Raw genomic sequence first — 13922 nt, forward strand, 5'->3', positions numbered from 1 at the left:
AATTGGATTTTACTAGGGACGGGTCAAGTAGGAGATAGCCTCAATCAAGATCCCGGGATCGACTTCCTCGTTTGATTGAAACCTCTTTTGAAAATAGCGCAGGCTTCAAGGGCTTACAATTGCTTGCGTCATTGGAAGTGGTTGCCTTAATCTTATCGGTTCGGTCAATACGGCTGGCCATGGGATGGACTAGATATATGGACAGTATAAATCCTTGACTTGACATTCCTTGTGTAATTCTCTCTATTTCCTTAAGTGATATTTAATTTAAATGACGAGCTGGCTTCAATTTGGCGGGAAATGTTGTCAAATTCAGAGAGTACAAAAATATAGTTCCACATTAAATTTATCATTTTTCATCCTATTTATACAATAATTGTTAAAATATTTTATTTGCTGATGTATAATTTAGATTTTCATGACATTCATACATGTAGTATGTTGAAGATTTTTCATACACATACAATAGGCATATTCGGATGCGCATTCACACTACTTGCGGAGGTCAGTGTTTTGGTGTGTGTATCCTTGCGCGGCAACCACTGCGTTTACGCAAGTGTAAACGATTTCGCAGTTAGTAAGGGTAACAAAGCAAAGAGAAAATTGAAATGCAAATATTGTTAAGTAAATCATACATTGTGTGTATGACAACAACGTAACAAAATAGACAGTTTCACTATAAATGAAACACATATAGTGATTAAATGTATCTTATATTTCAATAAATTCATTTTTCAATATTTTACAAGTTCTATTAATGTATTTTGGCTATATACTTGTAGTAACAAAAACAAAAATGTCATGAAAATCACGTCATGGTAGGTTCCTCGATTATGTACAATAAGGAAAAAAATATACGTAAGATATAAGCGGCTGTGTTTGGATGCGGTTTTAGGTTGGTAGTAGGCGTCATTTAAACAAGGGGGAAATCATGCATTCCGGAAGGTTGACCTTCTACCAACTCTAATAATCAGGCATCAACCTTGTCAGTCGCGGACAAATATAGATGCTTTACCATAGTATCACAAGACCATTCTTACAAGGACTTAACTTGGTAACCAAACGTGTTAGAAGATATGGGAAATTTAATTATGTAAAATGAAAGATAGCCCTTGGATTGGTTGCACTGCATTTCAACTGTATCTCGATATGTGCTTTATAAATGAGGAAGAGGAGTTGCCGGTGGACAAGAGTGCTTTAACAGTACATTAAATGAACTCATTTCTTCAGTACGGAAATTAATGTGTACTTGAGATATATCCGATAATAGCGAAGATTTGTAACTGCATTCTATGAAATACTTTGTTATTTTATTATTTTGATACATAACCTGTACTTTTGAGTGAATATCGTCAAAATACTTTCCTCTCGTTCTTGATTTATAACAGACTTAAGAGGAATGGTATTTTAATCTTATATAATATCATAAATGGTTTTATGAGAAAACTGAATTGGATATTATTCTATGGATGATGAAGAAATCCAGTGAACGGAGAAAACATGTTGAATTTTTTAAAGGGGTTCTATTTCAAAAAAGGGGTCGGAAATCAAAATAAGATAAAAAAAAATGTCAGCTTACCAGTGCTGTTATTGCAACTTTTGTGATGCAGTATATTTTTCTCTGTTTGGGGTATCGTCTGGAATACGTCAAATTACAAAGAGGCAAGTGCAGCAAATAGATTTGCATATCTTAGCTTACACCAGGCATTCCTAACTGAATCTGACCTAGAGTTTTATTTACTTGAAGCGCGAGCAGAATAGTTAACTCACATGAAAATCCGCCAAGGTCAACTTCAAGTAAACATCTTAAAGCTTCGTCAATTTTAAGATAGAGTTTTAATATCAAAATGACCTTAAGGCAATTATACTCATTCTCAAAAGAATTTATAATGGTTCGTAGTCAAGTCTAGTTCACTGAGTGAATTGGTGATACATTCGTAGTGAAAGCCACATTCTTAAAGACTAGCTATGACGTAAACATGCTGTCATATTGAAATCGGAATTTTTGAATTTAGAGGCAGCAAATTAAAACATGTATAGTACATGTAAGCGCAAAAACATAAAGATGCATTTGTGAAATGCAAAAGAGTTCTAATTAAGTAATTAGCTAACATTTTTCACTGTCCTTCTGATTATGTATATAGCCTGTACAACTTAATTGTAAATATAGATATGAGGTGTGTCTTAAGGTATCATCACAGAATGTGCATTTTCGCGATGGGTTTTGCTTCCAGTTCATGTAAGCGCTTTCGCAGATACCCAATTTCATCCTGACGACATGGCTACGTGCGAGTTCTCTAGTCCTTAAAGTGGCCAGTATTAATGCTACACTAACTAGGATTAACGGGTGATGCTTCGCAGAGATGGAGATACGCCGTCTGTAGTATAACATATACAACTGTCCATTATCAGTGACAATGTAACGAAGGCTGAGTGAAACCTGACAGTTGTAGGAAGTCCCTCTCGGCCATGTCTACAACGTGTTGTCATATTAACGGGTTAATGGATATGTATGGTCGACAAGGGGGTCTCTGGAGTTGTCAATGTCCTCGCGAAACCCTATTTCCAATGATGTGCTCCCTAATAGTCATCTCAGCATATCAATTGAATGTGAGCTCGTTTGGTATTTGTAGTGCCCATGTCCAAATGTGTTAGCGTACATCAGTTCTACATTTGGACAACATAATAATTTTCATTAGGAGCAAGACTTGAGGACAAGAACTTTATCCAGCAAAACCTCATCAGTTGTTGCATAATGTATGTCTAACTATGTGTAATTACTAGAGTATCATACATAACTGACGTATTAGCGATAATTTCGTTATCTCAACACAAATTATTCTATTCAAATACACAAATGAGGTTTTAATGGTAAAACGATATTGCGCGAAAGGAATTATCGAGCGATGTGTGAATCCTGTCATTTAGCTGGGATAAGCGATGTTCACTAAGGTCAGTAATGAATGCGATTTAATTACAGTCAGGCTCCCTAACAAATCGGCCAATTTCCTAACTGTTCTCTCTGGTCATCGGAGTCACGACTTACAATCTAGTCCTTTTACGACTGTCTAGAAAGAAAATAATTAGTCGGAAATGAGATGACATCCCAAACAGAACGATTTGATCTGAATAAAGGAAGGCGATTGTAGGGTTAAGGTTACAATTTCTCATCCCCACGATTTTGAGATTTGTATTTATCACAGTTTATAACGTTTAACATGAAAATTCAATGCACGCAAATAAGATAAGAGATACGATCAGGAATTCTCATAGAATAATATCTCAACACGAAAATCTGTGATAAAAAATACTGTTTTATCACAGATTAATATCTTTCACTTAATGTATTGCAAAATGTTCGTCTCCGATATTTACTTTTATACCAAATCCAATCATACACAGGCTCTGAAGAAAGAAAATGAATTTAGAAAAGTTTTGATTTTTCAATTTTTATATTACCTTTATTTAGATGATTAAGGAGTAGTACCAGTTGCAAATACTTTGATCTTATAAATAAGACTTTTCATACCCTTATATATCCCATATAAAAGTCTATCGTTAGTTGCAATTTGCACAATTTTGGTCGGAATACCCGGAACAAAACGGAACCTTCAGCCAGTGATGTAATGTCGATTCCGTAAAATATTTATTCCGTAAATTAGTATTACTCGTTTCCGTAAAGTATATATAACCGGAAGTAAAATATGGTAAAACAAGTCAAGTGTGACGATCATTCAAGTGTGAGTATTGTCCGTTATAGATATCACCAAACATCTAGCTTTAATCAACCCTTAAGAACCCGCCAAGCACCCATTAGTTCGACTTTTAAACATCATTGTGTACTCAACAACAATAGGTTATGATATGCATTGTCATCACGTAAAGACGAGAAACAGTACGAACACTAAACAATATGATACAAACGATTGATTTGTTCTGAACAAAACTTAATTAATTTTTTTCCTCTTTTTTCAATTTTTCTAATTGAAAAACACATGAGATACCATTGGCGCCATCTGATATTTGATCTTGTTGTACTGTTGTTTAATTATTTTTGTTTTATTTATTTTCACGAAGAATGACATATTACTGGTAAATGATGACGAAATAAAGAAATTCTAGAAAATATCTGACACCAATGTGCGATTTCATTGCAAAGAAATTTGACTTATCTGAGATCGTTGTTTACCTTGCAATAGAACCTCTCCATGGCATTCGATACAGAACATTATTTAACTAAATTGATATCTATTTGAGAGCCCTTTATACATGTATATTCTAAGAGATTAAGCAAATTACTTATGAAGCAAGACGTCACAAACACTGAACACTGTTACGTTACTAATGAATTAATAATCGTGTGGTATGGGTTATTTAACGTGACCTTTAAGTCATTACTAGTTCCAACATGTAGGCAGAGAACTTAAAATTTCAAAAATGACACACTATCTCTAGGCATAATTATGCCTGAAATCAACTCTTGGATAGTGTCTTAATCTTGAACGATTGAGTGGTTGGTTAATAAAGAAATTATGATTAGAGTTAATTAAGATAATGCTAATGAAACTAATAATAGGGATATCTTTATCACCACATACACGGACAATATATCTTCAGGTCAATTTGACCTGAAAAAATCTTAACCTGAAATTCACCTGAAATTTACATGAATGTGAGGTCAATTTCACATGAAGAAAACTTCAGGACTTGAAATATTCTTCATATGAAATTCAGGTCAATTTCAGGTCAATTTGACCTGAGAAATTTCAATTAAAAGTGACCTGAATTTACCTGAAGACATGATGTCTGTGTATTAAGTTTACTATTCCGCTTTATGACACAATTTCGGCTTAAAACTGCTATTATGTGTTTTCCGACTTTTTATCAATGGTTTTGTATATTCCAATTTTATTCTTTTTCAATTTCAGTTTCGAATCAATGCAACACATTACTTGAAATCACCATCTCAAGAAGAACGTAAATGTTATTTTTAAGGAAGCGTCGAACAAACAGTTTCAACGCGAGATACAAGAAAGTAGCTTTTATCAGAGAACATATGAGTGAAGGGAATTTGTCGTGACAAATTACGGTACAGCCGAGCACACAATGCCAGTGAGGCGAAATTTTGTATACGCTAACAGAACCCGGCCGTTAGTTATAGTCCCATTTAACAGTTATGCAAGAGGTGTCAATCACCAATGGCAAAAGTCATTCAAACCGTCGACAGGAAAAAGTGTGTTTCTGAGGGAAGGCTCTGTCAGTTTTGAGACCGCGTGCATGCCAGGGGAAAAAACTGTCTCACTATCAGCTGCCACAACCGGTTACTCAATAAAGGGCAGATGTAAGTGATACAGATATTTAGACAAATAACAAGGCTACAATCCCTTGTTTTCGAATACTTTTACAGTTACGTTCAGCCTTAATTTTCCCATTAACGAACACGAGTTATTCCAGGAGAGGAAAGGTATTCGGTGCAACATATGTTGTGCTGGCAGCTAAAGCCAGCGGAAGACAGACAGTAGAAATGTGACCTTGAACGAGTATGAAAACAGATTTGCGCATTATTGGCAAAAGAGAAAGTTCGTTGATATAGACACACTTGTCTTTGAAGAACACGCAAGCGACGAAGGCGAAATGGTCTTTATATCCAGATGGAATTTATATACTAGTTGTATTGGAATTGGTCATTTAGAACCCTCAGAAAGTGGTCATTTTAAACCGAGGATGATTTATATAAGTTATATAACTTGTTATGCAATCTATATAAAATAAATAAAAAACAAATGTTTTTTTTTTCTTATTAAACAGAGGTGGTCGCTACGGCAGGTTGTACTGTATTTTTAGATAGAACTGATATTATAAATAAATTCCTGATATCCAGATTGTGTGTTGTGACATATGTAGAAGACATTACTTGACTGCATTCTGTTACACAACTGTTGCTGAACGCGTTCCTTCACGCTCCGAGCGGTCATAACTATTGTCTGAACACTGAGGAAACATATGCTGGGTATTATAGACCAATCCATCAGAAATGTTCACCGCCTTGTTAACCGTAGAACAACATACCATGGTTCTGTAATTAGGAGTTTTGATATAGATACCTTCTAAAGCTGACAACTTGATGATTCAACCACATAACAGCGCTAAAATTTAGGATGTTCATGTCTGCCAAATTAACGATGTATATCCATAACCTTAAGTATATCTTAGCCATTTTCAGCTCAGTCCACTTGGGTTTAAAGAGCCTAAACAATTTAAATTGATAACTGCTATTTAAATGCCTCGAGTTGTTATTTAATGCTTTTCAATACGCCGATTCCGGGATACAATGAACTCTTCTGGGTAGGAGGTAGAAAACATTGATTTGGTCATGTGACCGCGAAAAATTTAGGGCACATTTTTTCCGTCATGGCGGTGACACTTATAGGCAGAGAATACCAATGTCCGGGTAAAGGTCATAGTCGGTAATACTTGCTCGATAACGGAACTAAGATAAACTGTTATGTTTTGTGTTTCTTATTTGTTATTGATTTTTGGGAAAATGCACCAAGGTAAGTTATGAAATATTTGTGAGTGAGACGTCAGATACCGCTGATTTCCAACTGCTAGGCGACAGCTCCATTTGATGCCGTAATTTACATGTCATTCCTTATGAAATTCAATTTTCGTGCATATTTAGATTAAATTTGATACAATAAGTTCTGATAATTAATGTTAAATGTTCTATCATGATATGTAATTTTCCACCCGTGTTCAATCATTACATATGCCGCCATTTTGCTTCAAATGTGCCCTAAATTAAGTCACGTGGTGATGAGAGTCACATGACTAAACTGACTGAATGTTGTATCCCGGAATCGGCGTATTAGATAAATATGCATAGCTATAAATTATTTGTAAATAATTCATTCAGTTGCAGTATTTGGCATGCTCAAGAAGTAACGTTTGTAAGCTATGTTTTCTCATTGTTAACCATGTCTGAAATGGTCGCATTGATTGGCAAGACTTATTCCATGTTCTATGCCATACTTATAAATTTCAAACAATTATTTTGCTTTTACATTTGTAAAGGTTAATGATAAAGGCGTGTCCAACATTCTTGAGGTACTCTGAAAATTACTGTGTTACTGGAGTCCACCCAACAGTAGAGTAGTAACTGCCATATCAAAGTAGGTAGGTTTCTCTGACACATGTTTTACAGCCCACATACCCACTTTACATAAAATATAGTGTTCTATGACATAGAAGTAGTGATAGTAACATATAAACATGACATACCAAAATGTCGAGTCACCATGTCTGAAATGTCTTTGCATTACTTACATTAACCTTACGCAAAGTAATATAGACACAGCAATGTTAACAACATAATTTCGTTTTGCCTTCGTATATCTACGGGAACATAATGAGAATGTTGCATGTTTCCATGGAATCACATAATATAAACAACACCATGACTTACTCTTTGTTATTTTTTCGTGAATATACTACAATAGCTCACTAGTAATGCTATCCTTGTACTAATACAAAACCATATAGACGGTTATTTCGCAGAGACGATCAATTCGAGATTTCGCAGTACATTGATAAGTTCCTCAATATTAGATCCATGTAGCAGTTACTTTAATGCTTATTTTTAAGCCAGATTGTGAAATTTGACTAGATAGCTTTGATTTATCCCTCATAATAGAGTAAAATCCTTAACCAGATGATATAATATGAAAGCTGGTCCTTGTCCGAAAGGTTGCCTCGAAAATCATTGTTATACAGTTATTGATGAGGTCATATGTCATAGTTTTACTTTTTCGATTGAGTTTCAAAAATGCTCGCTTAATAATTGCTTAAATCAAAATATAATGCGATAAGCTGTCAATCAACTTTAAATGCGCCATGTTTTATTTTGTGGAAAGAAGATAATTTCATTTTGTCGCTTTTCGTCATATCCAACAACAGCTAGTGAAAAAAAAGAATAAAATTACTAAATGTTATAATAATATTTATAATGCAAATATGAGTACCTTCAGACAGGTGAGCATGTAAATATAAATTGTACTCACCTTGCTTGGTTGAGGAATGAATTGTACTCAGTAAAACGCACGTGCTATTCCTTGCTTGGTGCGGACAGAACCAGCGCAAACATAACACAACCGCCAGTATTCTGTAAATGAGAAAACACCTTCGTATATATTCTGCAAAACACGAGTATGAAAGCTTTGTAATGATCTTGTAAATAGAATATGTAAAGTCAATAAAACGCGGTTATGACAAACACATTTACAATTATTGACCGTTAATATTGTTTAACATTCCCTCTGAATGTTCATATAAATTGTTTCTATGACTCTACTCTAAGCTATTTTGAAAAATAAAACTAAGCGTAATGATTAATTGGTTCCTTACCAATATGTGTGTATCTTAACATAACATACAGATAACACATTTGCGTAATTATATTTGAACGCATTTTTCTCTTTTACGAAATGCGGAATAATGAGTTCCTCCTAACGTCAACCGATGGAATGGAAAGGAGCAAATATCTGACAGTGTTGCATTATAGTATAAACTATGGCTTTTCAGCACCGACGCAACACATTATATACAGGGAAGATAATATTTCTATCCCATTAATTAACTAATCAAAAGAGATTTGTGCATTATCAATCAACAGACCAAATTCATTCTTTTGTTTTAATTGCACGTTGAGACATCGAAAACTAATTGGTAAGAAAGTGCCAGCGTTCTTTCACTGGCACTCTATCTCTGGTTCTTAGTTCAAACTTACTTAAGATATTTTCCAGATATAGACCATAGTTCTTTGTTCGATGGCTTCATATACTATAAAACGCCTGTGTGTCATTGCAAGTTATTGTACAAATTTGGTATTTGCAAACCTAATGAATGGGAAATTCCAGAAAATATTTTCAGATAATGAAAATTGAACACAAGTACCGCGTGCAACTTTATCTTTACACAAACCCACTGACCTCTAGACAAAGTCGTTATAGTATTCAGTAGAATCAAAGTTCGGAGTTGTTTATCATTTGAGTATGAAACCTTGGCTAGGTCGTCAGCACACTCCCTTTCCATGTCCCCTGTGTTTTTGAAAGTTGAGTTGGAGTAGAAAAACAACAGCACGCGCATCTGTAGCCTCTAAATCTCACACATGGTAAATGTTTGATTTACAAATGACTGCATTCTCTTTTACTATCAATTCAAGCTCCCGAGAGACCCTGACTCAAATTGGTAGTACTTTGGCAATGGCGTATGAGCGCACTTCAAGTGTCAACTTTCGCCATTGAATAGCTCCAAAGGGACTGACTGGTATATAACAGTGTTAATATCTTGTTATACGAATTTATGACCTCGTATAATGTCGATAATTATTAGTAAGAGGGGTATAGTTATTTTTCTGCTTTGCACGAGAATATTAACATCTTGAAATTGACCACCGTTTCGACTCACACGATTGGAGACTATCAGGTTTAAATCGATAAAGAAAGTAGCGCTTAAGTCTTTTGTTTCTGTGTATTTTTAATGTTGTTAGGGGAAAGTGTAGTCATAGAACAACAGGTATTCAAGAAAACAAAAACAAAGTATATGCATATTAAGCATGCATTTGAAAGGACAGAGCGGTTCAAGTGAACGAACAGTAGCCCTCTACCTCTCCTTCGTGTGTTTCGTGTGTTTCGTGTTGGAATCCTAAGTAGGGCAGTTGTCAGACACTGACCGTTTGGTCAGAGTTTGTTTTTTCCGGGTACTCCGGGTTCACTCTCGTTTTCGACCTAGTACGTATTTTAATTATTCTGTATGTAAATAGGACGTACTACCAAAACAAATCAATTCAACATACAAAACAAAACTGAGTGCTCAATAATACAAGTCATGTCGTGTCCAGATAGAATCAGAGATGAATTTATTGCGTTATCCCTTCGCGAAATTATTTAGTATTAGTTTATCTAGATTGGAATCACAACAAAATAAGTTAACATACTGAATAATTCTTCGATATGAACAAAAACCAGTAATCCATGCTGCACAGTTTAGATTGCCATTATAAAAGGACAATTGTTCGCCTCTGGGTGATTTATCTATCTCCATACCAACGAATCAGTGGTCAGATTGTATATGGTTTAAATTTTTTTGTGGAGTAATAGCCAATTACTACGACAATAAAATAGATACTGAAATCGTATTTAAACATCGGTGGCGAGTTTCATGTAACTGATATATTTCTAAAGCTAAATATTAACCTCGATTAACCTTCATAGCATTGTTTGTAACTTTATTCACAGAAATAAAAATAACAAGAGGCCCAGAGGGCCTGTATTCGTCACCTGGTTTGTAATGCCAAGTAATGTTCTGAATACAGGTTCATTGTTTCTTTTCTGATGGAACTTAAATATTTACATCTAATTTCCCTATTGGGCCCCACCCCACCTGCCCCCGGGGGTCAGAGCAAAAATTTATATAAAGTTTGTGCACTTTCCCCGCATGATATTTGTGGCCGAATTTGGTTACAATCCATACAGAATTCTATGACAAGTAGCGATTTATAGAATTCACCTCTATTACACCTATTGGGCTCCGCCCCTCCTGCCCCCGGGGGTCAGAGCCAAAATCTATATAAGTTCTCTTTCCCTTCTCCCTAGGATGTTTGTGGCCAATTTGGTTACAATCCATGCTGAATTATAAGACAAGTAGAGATTTAAAGGAAATGTTGACGCCGCGCCATGACATAAGCTCACCGGCCCTTCGGGCCAGGTGAGATAAAAATACAATTCGAGCTATATATCAATATTGGTGTTATAAATTCTTTCGCGACTTTCGCGAAAAAATCAGGACCACATTGGCGAAAAGACACAGCTTTGATATAACACAATTACATATGGGACAATGCAGACACAATGCGAGTAGATTGTCGAGTTTTAAAGGTAGGCTGACCCTTCACCATTAAAAAGAGAAAAGAAAAGACAAGGATAAATATGATTTTACGTTATGAAATAAATCCATCACGTCACGTTAAGTTCTATATAACTACATCAACACTCCGACATAGGATAATCCTTCGCTGAATGTGATGTAATTTTATAAATATATTAGCTCAATCATTAATTATTCCCTATCTTAACAGAATGATGGTTTTCGTTATAACATTAGACGAGTGAGTGTCCATCAGTTTTACTTATTGGCGCCATTTATGACCTGTATTGACCTAGATTCAATCAGTAAGGACAATATTCCATAATTGTTGATTACTTTCGGAAGCAATTTGTATGAGAATTACTGGAACGGATTGATGTATTTCTTCCGGTCCAGAGAAATTCGTCAACAGACGGGTCTCGGTCAGTAGTAGAGATCCTTGGTCGATAATTCTGTTGACCTACACCTGGTGGTGAGCTACTAGCGACCCTATTCCGTGTACAAATAGCGTCATCCTCGTGTATATAATATATATCCATCTTGATTACATATTTAACAAAATCAACCAAATTTATTACAAGAGCTAAGTTGACTATTTGATAACTAACATCAATTTTCTACAAAACAGTTAAGAGAATGTTCTTTGGTCGATATTTTTTCTTACTAGCTTCTTCGATTTATGGGTGGTTTTATTTTGGTTTTGTTTTTATTAATAAAAAATCATGAAACCTGATGATATATAAACATGTATAGTCGTATTCGATATAATAACTTCCAATCATGACCCCTATCTACCAAAGGGTGATCCAAAGTCATCAAAGCGAGGTCATTACCCTTCGAGAGCAATAATATTTTCCACGTAGTAACTACAATATATTGGATGTTCCTATATACCGGATGTCCCAATATACTATTCAGTTTGTTTTTATTTGTGTTGTTGCAGAACGGGTTTTCGCTCGTATCTGGTTTTATCTGTAACATTTCACCAACATGAGACGCACAGTATTTAAGGTGGTAGTTTCACATTACCCAAAATTCCTTATAGTTAAATAGTGACCACATGAGTTGTCTTCCTTACCTTGAAACTATCATCTTGAACCTTTTACATTTACAAATTACATTTTGAATCTAATTTACAGACACTTCACAAGTTTTTATTTAACAAACATATGATGATTGAAATCGAAATATTTTCATATCAGAAAAGTTCGATTTTTTGTCCATCCTACATAAAGTTTTCAAGCATATCAAATTGTCTTGCTTGATTGCAAACCTAATGAAAGAAGGGATACTACAGATTCATCAACATCAATGACGCTGACCTTTCTGTGTTGTCGTGGCGATGTGAAACCAATATGTTTGTTATTACTTCTCGAAGGTTATTTTTATGCTTTAAGGGTATATTAGCGTTATTATTGGTGTCCTTGGCAGTTTGTCACCACGGAGTGACGGTATTTGTGAGACTAAATGTATCATTTCTAGTACATAAAGGTCGAGAACCATTACTTCCTCCAATAGTCAGGTTTGCAACAACATTAAAATGTCCACTTTGTTAGCTTCGTTTTCATGAGATATGCTTTTTGTCTTGCGTTCTGTCAAGACTTTGATTTATTTTTACTGTTATATATATTAACGCACTATGTACAGGTAAACTAATATATTGGAAGCCTTATGTATATTGTGGAGTGTCTTTGGTGGTATGTGTCAGTGAGATAGCGCTATAAAACGGACAAAAGTTTATTTTCAACAATGGCAAGGAGTCACAACATGGATATATCACGCCCTGCTAATACATACAGATAGTCCTATATACAGTGTATTGTATGGAGGGGAACCAACCGTCCTTTAATGACATAAGCCATTAATAGGGCGGTAAACCAAATAACCAACCAATCAATTAAATCGCCTGTATGAATTGTAGTGTGTTTTGGAAGACAGCGGTATTCTTGTTGTAACAGTTGAAATCTTGTCCAGACGGAAATGACATTTCATGAAACATTTACCAAAGACAGCAAATACTATATTTCACCAATTTAATTGTACCGGTAACAAGCAGACTCCGCGTCTCCCATCCTTTATGACGAGTATAGACTACCATTATATTGAACTGGCAATAGACCGACTACTTGTCTCCCACTCTTTATGACGAGTATAGACTACCATTGGATTGTACTAAAAATAGACAGACTACTTGTCTCCCATCCTTTATGACGAGTATAGACTACCATTATATTGAACTGGCAATAGACCGACTACTTGTCTCCCACTCTTTATGACGAGTATAGACTACCATTGGATTGTACTAAAAATAGACAGACTACTTGTCTCCCATCCTTTATGACGAGTAGAGACTACCATTATATTGCACTGGCAAAAGACAGACTTCTTGTCTCCAACCCTTTATACTAAAAATAGACAGACTACTTGTCTCCCATCCTTTATGACGAGTAGAGACTACCATTATATTGCACTGGCAAAAGACAGACTTCTTGTCTCCAACCCTTTATTACTAGTAGAGTCTACCATTAGACTTTACTGATAATAGACAGACTACTTGTGTTCCACCCTTAATGACGAGTAGAGTCTACCATTAGATTGCCGCTGTTTTGTCTCGACCAGCGCTAAACCAAGATATGGATCATTGATTCATTCAATGATCCATTGTCTCTATATTCGATGATACTTGTCCTTTGTTGCTTTTTAGTAATGTTGACTGCAGTATTTTAATGTTCAATCGAGCGTGTTAAACACTTCACTGATTGTTTTGAGAAAACCGAACTCCTTTATGTATTATTTACGTGAGTATGTACGATTTCCATTAGAAATATGACTTTGATTCCAGTTAAGTTTGCATAAACACCAAATGTGCTCACTGATATATATTTTCTTATGGAAAAAATATACCACCTAGCAGTTAAAACCCCCATTAGTGAATGTTTTATAATAACCATGTACTCTACTGTATTTATCTATATCTGATAAAACACGTGTTGCTTTGA

At 35.2% G+C, this 13922-nt stretch overlaps 1 protein-coding gene across 2 annotated transcripts in view; it reads right to left on the reverse strand.

Moving 5' to 3' along the window:
• The window catches only part of LOC138333629 (uncharacterized), a 98224-nt gene that overhangs the window by 26901 nt on the left and 57401 nt on the right, over positions 1–13922 (reverse strand). For both annotated transcript variants that reach the window (XM_069282115.1, XM_069282116.1), the window contains exon 2: positions 8061–8161. The gene's annotated coding sequence lies outside the window, so the exon portion shown is untranslated. The remainder of the gene's footprint in view (positions 1–8060; positions 8162–13922) is intronic.

The sequence above is a fragment of the Argopecten irradians genome, chromosome 10 (genome assembly GCF_041381155.1).
Source record: "Argopecten irradians isolate NY chromosome 10, Ai_NY, whole genome shotgun sequence".
Taxonomy (NCBI): domain Eukaryota; kingdom Metazoa; phylum Mollusca; class Bivalvia; order Pectinida; family Pectinidae; genus Argopecten; species Argopecten irradians.